General features: G+C 39.5%; 1 protein-coding gene across 4 annotated transcripts in view; it reads left to right on the top strand.

The window, feature by feature from the left end:
• psd2 (pleckstrin and Sec7 domain containing 2) overlaps window positions 1-13,253 on the top strand; it is a 105,671-nt gene that overhangs the window by 8,405 nt on the left and 84,013 nt on the right. The window contains exon 2 of one of the 4 annotated variants that reach the window (XM_078411508.1): window positions 6,099-6,191. The exons of the other annotated variants lie outside the window; for them this stretch is intronic. The gene's annotated coding sequence lies outside the window, so the exon portion shown is untranslated. The remainder of the gene's footprint in view (window positions 1-6,098; window positions 6,192-13,253) is intronic. 4 annotated transcript variants of the gene reach the window in all.

Below are 13,253 nucleotides of genomic sequence, written 5' to 3'. Positions count from 1 at the left end.
CTTTCTTCCACCTCCAATTCTTAGAGGCTTTTGCTGGCCAGCATTTATGAGACATGAAGAGTAATCAATGAGTACCATGACGTGTAGTCACCAGACATCCACAAAGTAGGAGGTAGCCCCTTACTTTGACATCAAGGTTAATGTATGCTTCTGGCTATCATTTTGCAGTGTACCAAATGGTTCCCCAGATGTTTTGGCTCCTGTCTCCACAATTTTAGATGCCAGATTTATGCTGTTTATTCAATTTGGCTGGAGAAAATCATTTTGTGTCTGAGGTGCATGTTTTTTTAGGCCTTGTATTTAGGTTGTTGTGTGGAGGTTCCCATCTCACAATTGATGAGTACTATTCTGTAATCCTATTAAGATGTTCAAGCTTTTCACAAATAGTGAATTTAAATTATTCCAATCGACACATGAAGCCTTTGGCTAACACATCAATCTTTTCCTAACTTATACATGGAATTGATTCTGCATATCTTGATTCAGTTAACTGCTAACCATGCTTTAGCTGAAAACCTTTCATCGTGGTCTAAACCACAAGAGGTTCAACTAGTAGTTTGATTTAAATAAAATTGTAGGAAAAATATTTCAGGGTATAGGATCAGAAAGAACTAAAAGAAATTCCTGAAAGGCTTTACGCCCAGCAACAGCCACAGGTAGATAATCCCATGGGTGGAGATAATAGAACAATTACCTTGCTGTGCTTTGGACATAGAAAGTGGGTAGTGAGCAGGGAGGCATGGGACTTGCTATTGCATCTGATTTCTGCAGTGAGTTAACGTGCAGCTAGCAATTTAACTGTTTGGTGCCCACACATATTGATGTATAAGGCTCATTACATGGTCACAATGTAATTTTAATCAGGAATTGTTCCAGTAATGAAACAAGAAGACATGGAATAGCAAGTCTGATAAATACAAACTGGAGACACAAGGAGCTACAGATGCTGGAATTTGGAGTAAAACATAAATTGCTGGAATGGGTCAGTATATCAGACAGTGTCTGTGGAGGGATGATAGGCGACATTTTGGATCACAACCCTTCTTTAGACTGTTTGCAGTTGTGGGGAGAAAGCTTTTAAAGAGATTAGGGGCAACGCAAAGTCTGACAAGTGATGGCTATACACAGGTGAGAGGGGTTTGATTGGCAGATGGGTGAGCAAAGGCTAGAGATGAAAAGGAGACACAAGGGTATCAGATAAGGAGAAAGAAAGGAGTGAAATGGAAAGCTAGATGGAGGAATATAGGTGAAAGGAGATGGGAGGGGTAAGAGGAACGGAATAGTGGGAGAAATGGGTGGGGGTGCACAGGAAAGAGAGAAGGGGAAGATGGTGTGTTAAAATAGGTACTATAATGAATTTATTTTTATATATGTACTCTTGTCAAATATAGTTTTAACTGAAGTCATGCATATTGAACAAGGGTAGGAATGCGGTAGACATGTGAAAATCGATTAATTGAACCTTTGTTAGACACAATATGCTGGAGTAACTCAGCGGGACAGGCAGCATTTCAGGAGCAAAGGAATGGGTGACGTTTCGGGTCGAGAGGGGGGAAGGGAGAGGGGAAGGGAGAGGGGGAGGAGTGGGGAGGGGGGAAGGAGTGGGGAGGGGGGGGAGAGCGGAGGGGGAAGAGAGGGTGCTGCACCAATGCAGTAGAGGTTTGTGCCCAACGGGTCCACTTGGTCTAGTTGTGTGTTAAATGTTAAAATCTTGCTTTAGTAGTCTGTTACAACAATATTTAACAACCCTCTCCACTAACTTGTTCATGCAAAACTTGCCGTCTATTAGACATAGATACATAGACAATAGGTGCAGGAGTAGGCCATTCAGCCCTTCGAGCCAGCACCTCCGTTCAATGTGATCATGGCTGATATTACACAATCAGTACCCTGTTCTTGCCTTCTCCCCATACCCCTTGATTCCACTAGCCCTAAGAGCTCTATCTAACTCTCTCCAACAATTTCCTCTGGACCACCTATATTGATGCAACGACCAAGAAGACACACTAACGCCTTTACTTCCTTAGAAGTCTTAGGAAGTTGGGCATGTTCCCTACAACTCTCACCAATTTCTACAGATACACCATAGAAAGCATTTTATCAGGATGCAACACAGCTTGGTTTGGGAACGGTTCCATCCAGGGCCGCTGGAAATTGTAGCGAATTGTGAACGCAGCCCAGGCCATCACACAAACCAACTCCCCTCCTATTGACTCCATTTATATCTCACGCTGCCTCGGCAAGGCAGCATAATCAAGGATGAATCGCACCATCACCACTCCCTCTTTCCCCTCTCCTATCAGGCAAAAGATATAGGTGCGAAAAAGCACACCACCAGATTCAGGGACAGTTTCTTCCCAGTTGTTATCAGGCAATTAAATCATCCTACCACAACCAGCGAACAGTGCTGAATTACTATCTACCTCTTTGATGACCCTTGGACTATCCTTGATTGGACTTTGCTGGCTTTACCTTGCACTGACTTTACCTTGTTATTCCCTTATCATGTATCACTGCAAGTGGATCGATTGTAATCATGTATTGTCTTTCTGCTGTAGTTAACATGCACCAAAAGCTGTTCACTGTATCTCGGTACACATAACAATAAACTAAACTTATCTTCTGCAATGATGCACCCCCTTCACATGGTGTGAAATTTGTATGGGAAAAGTCGTGCAGAAAGCAATGAGGTGATTAGAAGCCCTACATCATGCTGTCTCAACTTTATGAGTTTAGAAAAAGTACTTTGTAGTAGATGAAAGATCAGGTATTCCATACGACTAATAGTGCCCTTTGTGAGAGAAAAAAAACCTAAAAGGAACATAAAAAATAGTTCCTTGAGGTCTAAATCCCTTTATTCTGTAATTCATTTTCAATGTCAAATCTGAAGTGCACTTTCAAGAGCAACAGTAGCTGAAGTGAAATCATTGGGACATAGGAACCTGGAATAGTAGTCCCACTGATGTTGGTTTGAAAGTCTAACTTGGCTCATCAAAAGAAAACATTCTATTACGATGTTTTCAGTTCGCTTCTGAGCTTTTCCTAGATAATTCAACCTCTACTTTAGATTGCTCTTTTCAGTAAGTTATTTATGCCTCGCAACCTCTAGAGTATATTGACCGAGTTAAAATAGAAATTGTTCAGCCAGAATCTATAAAGAGAAAAGATGTTTACATGTTGGATGCATGCCCTTCACTACTATGAAGACATCAACAAACAATTTAAAATGGTCAAATAGAACTAACATTGGGATATGTAATAGACATTCCTTTCTTTTAATTTGTTGCATTACAAGGGATGGTGAGGTGGCTCTTGATTCTATCGTGCACTGAACTGTAAATAGTAATCATAATTCTCCCTTGCAATGTGGAATAATGTTAGGTTTGACCTTATTACAGAGGTACAATTTTATTAAATGCTGGAATTATGCCTTTAATTGATATTTAAATTTTGTGTACAATGAACAATTCCTGGGGGCTAAATTCAAACAGTACACTAAGATCTTTATGCACAATTAACTTGTGACTATTCGATCAAGTCACAACAAACAAAATGAATGTCCTCACTTTATTATCAGTTCTGTGGTATTCACCCTGCACAATTGTACTATTAAATATCTAAGTGGATATCCATGGGGCCGAATTTTTATGAATGGCTTGAACCTGGTGAACCTATGGAAAGCTGAGTTTAAGCCACACCTGCACTTCATTAAGGGTTCACGAAGGATGAAATTGAACACTCAAATGTTCCGATGCAACTGAAAGCTTTGGTTGAAGCAGAGAACATCTACCCTCAGGGCACGGAAGTCCTTCAGCCAGGTAGTCAAGCAGCAGTGGGAAGAGGTTACACTTGAATTGAACACCTGGATTGAAGCATCTAGAAGATAAGTACAGTGATACAAAAGTTTTAACAGCCTCACACGCATGCTAAAGCTCAGTCAATACATTATTAAATTCCATCTTTCAATATTTGCACCAATATCTTACCCACTACCTCATGCGGTGTAGAACCTGAGAATATCATGTGCGCACACTAATTCGCTCACTCTCCCAGTCACCCATCTCTCCCAGTCACCCATCCGAACAGGGTATCTGTTTGATATTCTGCTGCATGTGATCAGCATTGTCTGCTCAATGTGGAAGACTGAGTGTAACTGAGGCCTCGGCAATGAGAATATTGCCTTCATGACTGAGGACCCAATTTATTGGTTCATTGGAGGCAGCATCAGTTGAATTTTTCCTGAGTTTTGAGAAGCCCAATGTAGGTAGTCCAGGTGTCTGAAGCTTATAGAAAGGCAGTAATTGCTGTTGACGGGTAGACTCGGCTTCTCTTGGTCGGAAGACTTAATCTGCAAACACAGTTTTTCCTCAATTGACCAAAGGTGAATTACATTGTTGAATTGAAATTAATGGTAAATGTTATTGTCAACTAGATCAAGTGGACCCGTTAGGCCCAAATCTCTCCTGCATTGGTGCAGCACCTTGTCCTCCCCTCTCTCCTCAACCCCCCCTCCCCTCTCCTTTCTCCCCCACTCCCCCTTCCCCCTCCCTTCCTCCCTCCTCCCCTTCCCCTTCCCCTCCTTTTAAACTTTAAAATGTGAATAACTTAAAAAATATAAGACCGATTTCAATAAAACTACTTGCATTACCACTAAAGTGACAATGGTGAGTAAGGTGGGCCTAAAATTGTTGCGCTATCGTGTACCGTTTTGGCTGAAGTTCAGTCACAAACAAGATAACAAACGAGAGTTTTAGTATATAGATGTCTGCCTTTGCTGAGAAGTACGGGAAGTGGTTCATGTTTTCCTGGGTTTCACCAGAGGGCAGTGTGGGGCAGCAGGGGCAGTTTTGTAAATGACCTTTGAGGATTTTGAATGGAAGGCCTATTCTTCAGTGAAAAACATTGGTAATGTTAGAACTCAACTGCAACAAATCCGAAATCATCATCATTGGTCCAAAAACGCTCACCAAATCTACCCAAAACTTCACCCTCAATATTGATGGTCTCCCAGTATCCACCTCACCTCACATCCGGAATCTTGGAATCATCTTTGATCAAACCCTCTCCTTCGACAAACACATCAAACACATCACCAAGACAGCCTTCTTCCACCTCAAAAACATCGCCCGTCTCCGTCCATCCCTCTCCTCCACAGCTGCAGAAACCCTCATCCACGCCTTCATCACCTCCCGTCTGGACTACTGCAACAGCCTCCTCTATGGCTCACCCTCAAAAATCATCAGTAAACTTCAATACATTCAAAACTCCGCTGCCCGTCTACTCACCCACTCCCCGATCCGTGACCATATCACCCCCGTCCTTTACAAGCTCCACTGGCTCCCCATCCCCCAGAGAATCCAGTACAAAATCCTCCTCATGACCTACAAAGCCCTCCATAACCTGGCCCCATCCTACCTGACTGACCTCCTCCACAGACACACTCCCACCTGCACCCTCCGCTCTGCTGCTGCCAACCTCCTGTCCCCCCCCATCCGGACCAAACTCAGATCCTGGGGGGACAGGGCTTTCTCCATCGCTGCTCCCACCCTCTGGAACTCACTACCCCAAACCGTCAGAGACTCCTCCTCACTCACCACATTCAAAACATCACTGAAGTCTCACCTGTTCAGCACTGCCTTCAACCACTGACCGTCACCTCACCTTCTGTCTCCTTTTTCTGTTCGTTTACTTATTTATCTATTTATTTTCTTCTCTATGTTCTAGTAATCCCTGTAAAGCGTCTTTGAGTGTTTGAAAAGCGCTATATAAATGTAATGCATTATTATTATTATTATTAATGCCTTGAAGCTCCAAGTATGCCTCCAAGCATGCGTAAATGCAAACATTATTTGCATACTGCAGTTTGACTACTAGAGTTTGGATTACCTTGGTTTTGGAATGTAGGTTGAGTAGCCTCCTTTTACTTCTGAAAATTAGCTCCAGTTCCATAGCATGTTTTTTAGAGGCAAAAGGGGACGTTGTTGTAAGAAAGAATGAGAATAATGTTGGGAACCCTCTACTGCTCATGCAGCCGTGGCAGGCATAACATTCACATACCTGCCAAAATGCTCACGGGTAAACTTACTCATCTTTTGCAGAAAAGGTTGGTACAGAGTTAATACCAGCTGCCACAAACTATCGGGGAGAAATGTGCGATTGACAGTCCCAATACAAAGATCATGGAGAAAAAGGTATGATTTGACTCAATATTACTTTGTTGTAAAAATTGCTGGAAGAGCTCAGTGGGTCAAGCAATATCTGTGCAGGGTAATGGACAGACGACATTTCGGATTGGGGCCCTTTTCCAAAACTGGATTAAAGTCAAGTCAAGTCAAGTCAAATTTATTTGTCACATACACATACTCGATGTGCAGTGAAATGAAAGTGGCAATGCCTGCGGGTTGTGCACAAAAAGAATTACAGTTACAGCATATAAATAAAGTTAATAAGTTACTAAACATAGCACAAAAAGTGTCGACAAAAATTTAGTCTCTGGGGTTATAAAAGTTGACAGTCCTGATGGCCTGTGGGAAGAAGCTCCGTCTCATCCTCTCCGTTTTCACAGCGTGACAGCGGAGGCGTTTGCCTGATCGTAGCATCTGGAACAGTCCGTTACTGGGGTGGCAGGGGTCCCTCATGTTCTTGCTTGCTCTGGATCTGCACCTCCTGATGTATAGGTCCTGCAGGGGGACGAGTGTAGTTCCCATGGTGCGTTCTGCCGAACGCACTACTCTCTGCAGGGCCATCCTGTCCTGGGCAGAGCTGTTCCCAAACCAGACTGTAATGTTGCCGGACAGGATGCTCTCTACAGCCCCAGAGTAGAAGCAATGAAGGATCCTCAGCGACAAACAAAAGGGAGATAGCTGGTATAAAGAGATGATGGGAAGGGTGGGGCACGAGCTGACAAGTGCTAGGTAGATCCAGGTGAGGTGAGATTGATTGGCAGATAAATCAGGTGGGGGAGAGCAAGGTGGAGATAGTCACTAGGCTGAGATTATGTGGAGAAGACAAATGACGCACATATGGTGGAATATGATAAGAAAGGAATGTGAGGAGTGAACTGCTGAACCAGAGGGATGGTGGGTAGATGGGGCAAATGAGGTACCTGGAGGGGGTAGGTGGACAATAGACAATAGGTGCAGGAGTAGGTCATTCGGCCCTTCGAGCCAACACCACCATTCAATGTGATCATGGCTGATCATCCAACTCAGTATCCTGTAACTGCCTTCTCTCCATACCCCCTGATCCCTTTAGCCACAAGGGCCACATCTAACTCCCTCTTAAATATAGCCAATGAACTGGCCTCAACTACCTTCTGTGGCAGAGAATTCCACTCTCTGCGTGAAAAAAAACGTTCTCATCTCGGTCCTAAAAGACTTCCCCCTTATCCTGAAACTGTGACCCCTTGTTCTGGACTTCCCCAACATCGGGAACATAACGAGAGGATTTGAGTACAGGAGCAAAGAAGTCCTTCTGCAGTTGTATAGGGCCCTGGTGAGACCACATCTGGAATATTGTGTGCAGATTGGGTCTCCTAATTTGAGGAAGGATGTCCTTGCTATTGAGGCAGTGCAGCGTAGGTCACGTGGTTAATCCCTGGGATGGTGGGACTGTCATATGAGGAAAGAGTGGTAAGACTGGGCTTGTATTCACTGGAGTTTAGAAGGATGAGAGGGAATCTTATAGAGACGTATAAAATTATAGAAGGACTGGACAAGCTAGATGCAGGAAAAATGTCCCCAATGTTGGGGGCGTCCAGAACCAGGAGACACAGTCTTGGAATAAAGGGGAGGCCATTTAAAACTGAGGTGAGAAGAAATGTTTTCACCCAGGGAGTTGTGAATTTGTGGAATTCTCTGCCACAGAAGGCAGTGGAGGCCAATTCACTGGATGAATTTAAAAGAGAGTTAAATAGAGCTCAAGGGGCCAGTGGAGTCAAGGGATATGGGGAGAAGGCAGGCACAGGTTACTGATTGTGGATGATCAGCCATGATCGCAATGAATGGCAGTGCTGGCTCGAAGGGCCAAATGGCCTTCTCCTGCACCTATTTATGTTTCTATGTTTATTCCCACACCAATCTGTCTATCCTCAGCCGTCTCCACTGTAAGAGTAATGGCACATGCAAACAAGAAGAACAGCAGCTGCCTCTGTAGCGTTCAACACAATGGCAAGAATATTGAATCCTCCAATTTCAGATCAACACCATCTCCCACCTTTTCTTCTCTCCTGATCTTCTCAGATTCTCTCAAGCACACCTTTATTTCCACACCCTCTTACAACTCCTACTCCTCCTCCCTCCCTCCCTCCCTCCCTCCCTCCCTCCCTCCCTCCCTCCCTCCCTCCCTCCCTGTTTTTTTCCTCTCCTAGGCAATGTCCTTCAGCTCAAGACCCACCCCTCCCCACTCCAGTTTCCATCCACCCACAATCCGCCCTTTGGTTCTGTATTCACCCCTCAACTTTCTTTCTTATCAGATTGTACCATCTACAACCCTTTGTTTTACACATCCAGCCTTGATTACTATCTCCCCCTTTTCTCAAATACTTGACTAATCTCCAATCAATCCCTCCTTGGGTAAATCCAAGAGAGCTCTTGTCCCACCTCAAGTTTGGTGAGTTCCATTTGAACAATTGTGGCCTCAGCCATTATGCAGCAACTCTCAGCTTCCATTGCATTACAGGCAGAAGATACTCAACGTATGTGTGCAACAGTGGAAGCTCAAACTTTTTGCACGCATTCATTGTCCAGAGTGAGAGACCTGAACATCTCACTGCATTAGTCACGACAGCCAAGTAAAGTCCAACTCAAGGTTCAAGGAAAAGGTATGGCTTCTTTTGGAAGGGTAAACTGGAAGAGGAACACTGCCTTCAAGGGATCAATTAGCCATCAATACTGTCATTGCAACTCCCTTGATAGAATATGAGAACATCTCATCGATGCATATGGCTCATCCCTGGAAGTAATTGATGATGACAAAAGGAATTCTGCTCCATCTTAAGCAGCTTCTAGCTCAAACTCTATAAGAAACAAACTTATTTGCTTTTGAAGCTTGAGTTGCAGAGTTGGAAAAGACAAGGACCTCGAGAAAGATGTGATTAACAAGGAAGAAATCTGTTGGTAAATTCTTTGGAGGCCTCTACCATGTTTGGAACATGGTTTTGTCGTTACCAACACCCTGTTCTAAAAGATTGCATAGGTGTATATGAAATAGAGCAAAAGGCCATATGGCTCCTTGGGCTTGTTTCACTAACATGACTGATGTGATTATGCTGATGTAATCGGCTCCACTCTCCTGCCATTTCTCCATCAACTTTGACTTCCCAAGAGACAAAATGTGTGTTGTTCTTGGCCTTGAATAAAATCAGTGATTTAGTCTTCAGAACTCTCGGGGGTAGAGAATTTCAAAGATTTACAACATTCCTTTTTTTTTTTTTGAATAAATTTTTTATTGGAGATAGGTACATAACCTGTTTACATCTTTACAGTCATACATTTGTAAATTGATAATATTGTCAATTATTATTATATTGTCTCCAATACCTTTTGCCCCTTTTTTTTTAAACTAGATAGAACTAAAGAACTAGATGAAGTAAAGAAAGAAAAAAGAGAGAAGAAAAATAAAAACAAAAACAAAAACAGATTATAAAGATAAGGAAAAAGTTAGTTAAAGAAGAGTGGAGAAATTTATTAAAATAACAAAAACTTCATTCGAGATATATTCGTACATTTCAAAGTATAGCATTTCATCCATTCTTTAGTCCGAGTGCTAGTCAGGTTCCTGTGCTGAACCATTCTGACCCTTTAAGTAATCAATAAAAGGAGACCATATTCCATTAAATAATTCCTGTTTGTCCAACAGGGAAAATCTGATTCTTTCCACGTTTAAGGTCTCCGTCATTTCTATAATCCACATTTTGATTGTGGGGGACGTAGGGCCTTTCCAAAATTTTAGAATTAATTTTTTTCCTGTTATTAAACTATAATCCATAAAGTTTCTTTGTGTTGTTCTAAATGTTTGATTTAATTCTAATATTCCGAGTATAATTAATTTTGGATCTGGGTCCAATTGTGTGCTGGTTACTTTAGATATTATGCTAAAAATATTTACCCAGAATTTTTTAATTTTTATACAGTTTGCAAACATATGAAATAATGTAGCTTCTAAATGTTGACATTTATCACATTTAGGTGAGATATGTTGGAAAATTTTATGTAGTTTTGTTTTTGAATAGTGTAACCTATGTATTACTTTAAATTGTATTAGAGAATGTCTGGCGTTTAGTGAACACTGATGTATATGTTGCAAACTTTCTTCCCAAGTATCTTTCGTAATTACTTGGTTTAATTCTTTTTCCCATTCTTGTCTGTATAAGTCCGTGGAGGGAATGTCACTGTCTAATAAGTTATTATATATATAAGATATTAATTTTTCTGTATTAGGATGTTTGTTCCAACATTCATCAAGAATTTCTGAATTTCTAATTCGAAAATTTTGGGAGTTCGATTTTACATAATCTCTAAGTTGAAGATATCTGAAATAATCATTTCCACGAAGACCATAAGTCTGTTGCAACTCCTGAAATGTCAGAAACGTGCCTTCCTTATAAAGTTGTCCCATATTTTTAATTCCATAATCCTTCCATTGTGTAAAACCCCCGTCTACCCATGAAGGCTTAAACAAAGGATTATTCACAATTGGAAGAAAAAGTGATAAATTATCTAATTTTAATGTCTTTTTTAATTGTTTCCAAATTCGTATAGCACTAAATATTATAGGGTTTTCCCTATAAATTTTTTTGTTTAATTTAGACGTAGCAAATAATATCGAACCAATATCAAAAGGTAAACAATCTTCCTTTTCCATTTTTAACCAGTCTGGTTGATGATCTATTTCTTCCAACCAGAAATTCATATTTTTAATATTAACTGCCCAGAAATAAAACAAAAAATTGGGTAAAGCCAGGCCTCCATTTATTTTTGATTTACACAAGTGTCTTTTGTTTATCCTATGATTCTTATAATCCCAGATAAAATCATTAACAATAGAGTCCAATTTTTAAAAAAAGTTTTTTGTCAGATATATCGGAATTGTCTGAAAAAGGTATAATATTTGCGGTAAAAAAATCATTTTTATGGCATTAATTTTGCCAACCATTGAGATAGGGAGTGTTTTCCAATATTGAATATTCTTATGTAGTTTGTTCAGTAATGGGGGGAAATTTGCTTTAAATAATGATGTATATATCTTAGTTACATAGATACCTAGATATTTAAATTTTTCATTTACTATTTTAAATGGAAATTGTTGTATTATCTGTTTATTATGTTCCCTTATTGGCATAATTTCGCTTTTATTCCAATTTATTCTGTATCCTGAAAGTGACCCAAATTGGGTTATTAGCTTTAATAAGTTTGGAATACTAATTTCTGGTTTTGTAATGTAAATTAATACGTCATCTGCGTATAGAGAAATTTTATTCACTGTGTCCTTTGTGTTATATCCATGTATTTCCGGATGCCCCCTAACTCTTTCTGCCAGTGGCTCAATAGCAAGCGCAAATAATAATGGGGATAACGGGCATCCTTGTCTACAACCTCTAGATAGGCTAAATTTCGATGACAACCTTTGGTTTGTAAATATTCTGGCCGTGGGATTTGTATATAACAGTTTTATCCATGTACAGAATTTCTCCCCTAGCTGCATATTTTCCATCACCGAAAATAAATAAGACCATTCAACCTGATCAAATGCTTTTTCAGCATCAAGTGAGATTATTGCTAGATCTTCATTAATAATTCTCTTGGAATATATAATATTAAATAATCTTCTTAGATTATAGTATGAATATCGTTTCTGAATGAAGCCTGTTTGGTCAGGGTGTATTAATTTATTCATCACTGTACTTAATCTATGCGCTAGTATTTTAGTTAAAATTTTTTGATCTGTATTTAAAAGTGCAATTGCTCTGTATGATCCCGGGTCTTCCGGATCTTTATCAGCTTTAGGAATAAGTGTTATTATAGATTCATTTAGAGTATCTGGAAGTTTCTGTTGAGTATATATATACTCATACAGTCTATGTAAACGTGGGCTAAGCAAATCATAAAATTTTTTATAAAATTCGGAGCCTAAACCATCTGGTCCTACTGCTTTACCATTTTTTAAAGAACCAATAGACTCCTCAATATCCTTTATCGTAATCTCCCTTTCTAGTACTTCTCTATCTTTTGAATCTAAACCTTGTAAATTACATTTTTTTAAAAAGTCTGCTATTCCTTCTGATTGTGCTACGGTTTTAGTTGAATAAAGGTTCTGATAATATTGGAGAAATCTATCATTTATGTCCTTGGGCATTTTTAATAATTCTCCTGTCTCTGTTCTAATTTTCTGAATTATTTTTTCCCCTTCCATTTTTCGTAACTGACGTGCTAATAGTTTTTGTGGTTTGTCTCCAAATTCAAAATGTAATTGTTTTGTTTTTTGATAAAGTTTTATTACTTGTTCTGAATACATTTTATTTAGTTTATATTTCAATACAGCAATTTTATTATGTTTTAGAGTAGATGGCATTCTCGCATTTTCTATATCTAGTTGTTTAATTTCACTTTCCAATGTTTGTTGCTTAATCCTGTTCTCTTTATTATAAAAAGCTTGAGCAGAAATTAATGTACCTCGAACATACGCTTTAAACGTTTCCCACATAAGAGAAATAGGTGTGTCGGGGTTGTCATTTACTTCAAAAAATATTTGAATCTGTTTAATAATATATTCCTGGCATGACTTTTCGTTCAAAATTTGTGGGTTAAATCTCCAATATGCTTGTTTCTCGGACATTCCATTTAATTTAATCATGAATGTTACCGGTGCATGATCTGAAATTATAATGTTATGGTATTTTGAATTATAAATAAATGGAATAAACGTAGAGTCAACTAAAAAATAATCTATTCTTGAGTATGTTTTGTGTACTGGTGAGTAAAATGAATATTCCCGTCCAGTTGGGTTTTCTATTCTCCAAACATCCTTAATATTAGTGGTATTAATAAATGAATTTAGAAATACACTTGATTGAGATTTTACTTTTTTTTGCATTGATGATCTATCTAAGTATGAATCTAATGTACAATTGAAGTCTCCTCCAATTATTAATTTATATTGTGTAAATTCAGGAATTTTATTAAATGTTACAACATTCCAAGAGAAAAAATGCTCATATCTTTAAATTGGATACCCATTATTCTGAAACAGGTACA

The sequence above is a fragment of the Rhinoraja longicauda genome, chromosome 14 (assembly GCF_053455715.1).
Source record: "Rhinoraja longicauda isolate Sanriku21f chromosome 14, sRhiLon1.1, whole genome shotgun sequence".
Lineage (NCBI taxonomy): Eukaryota > Metazoa > Chordata > Chondrichthyes > Rajiformes > Arhynchobatidae > Rhinoraja > Rhinoraja longicauda.
The sequence above is the reverse complement of the archived record's forward strand: the minus strand, read 5'-3'. Positions and strand labels throughout refer to the sequence as shown.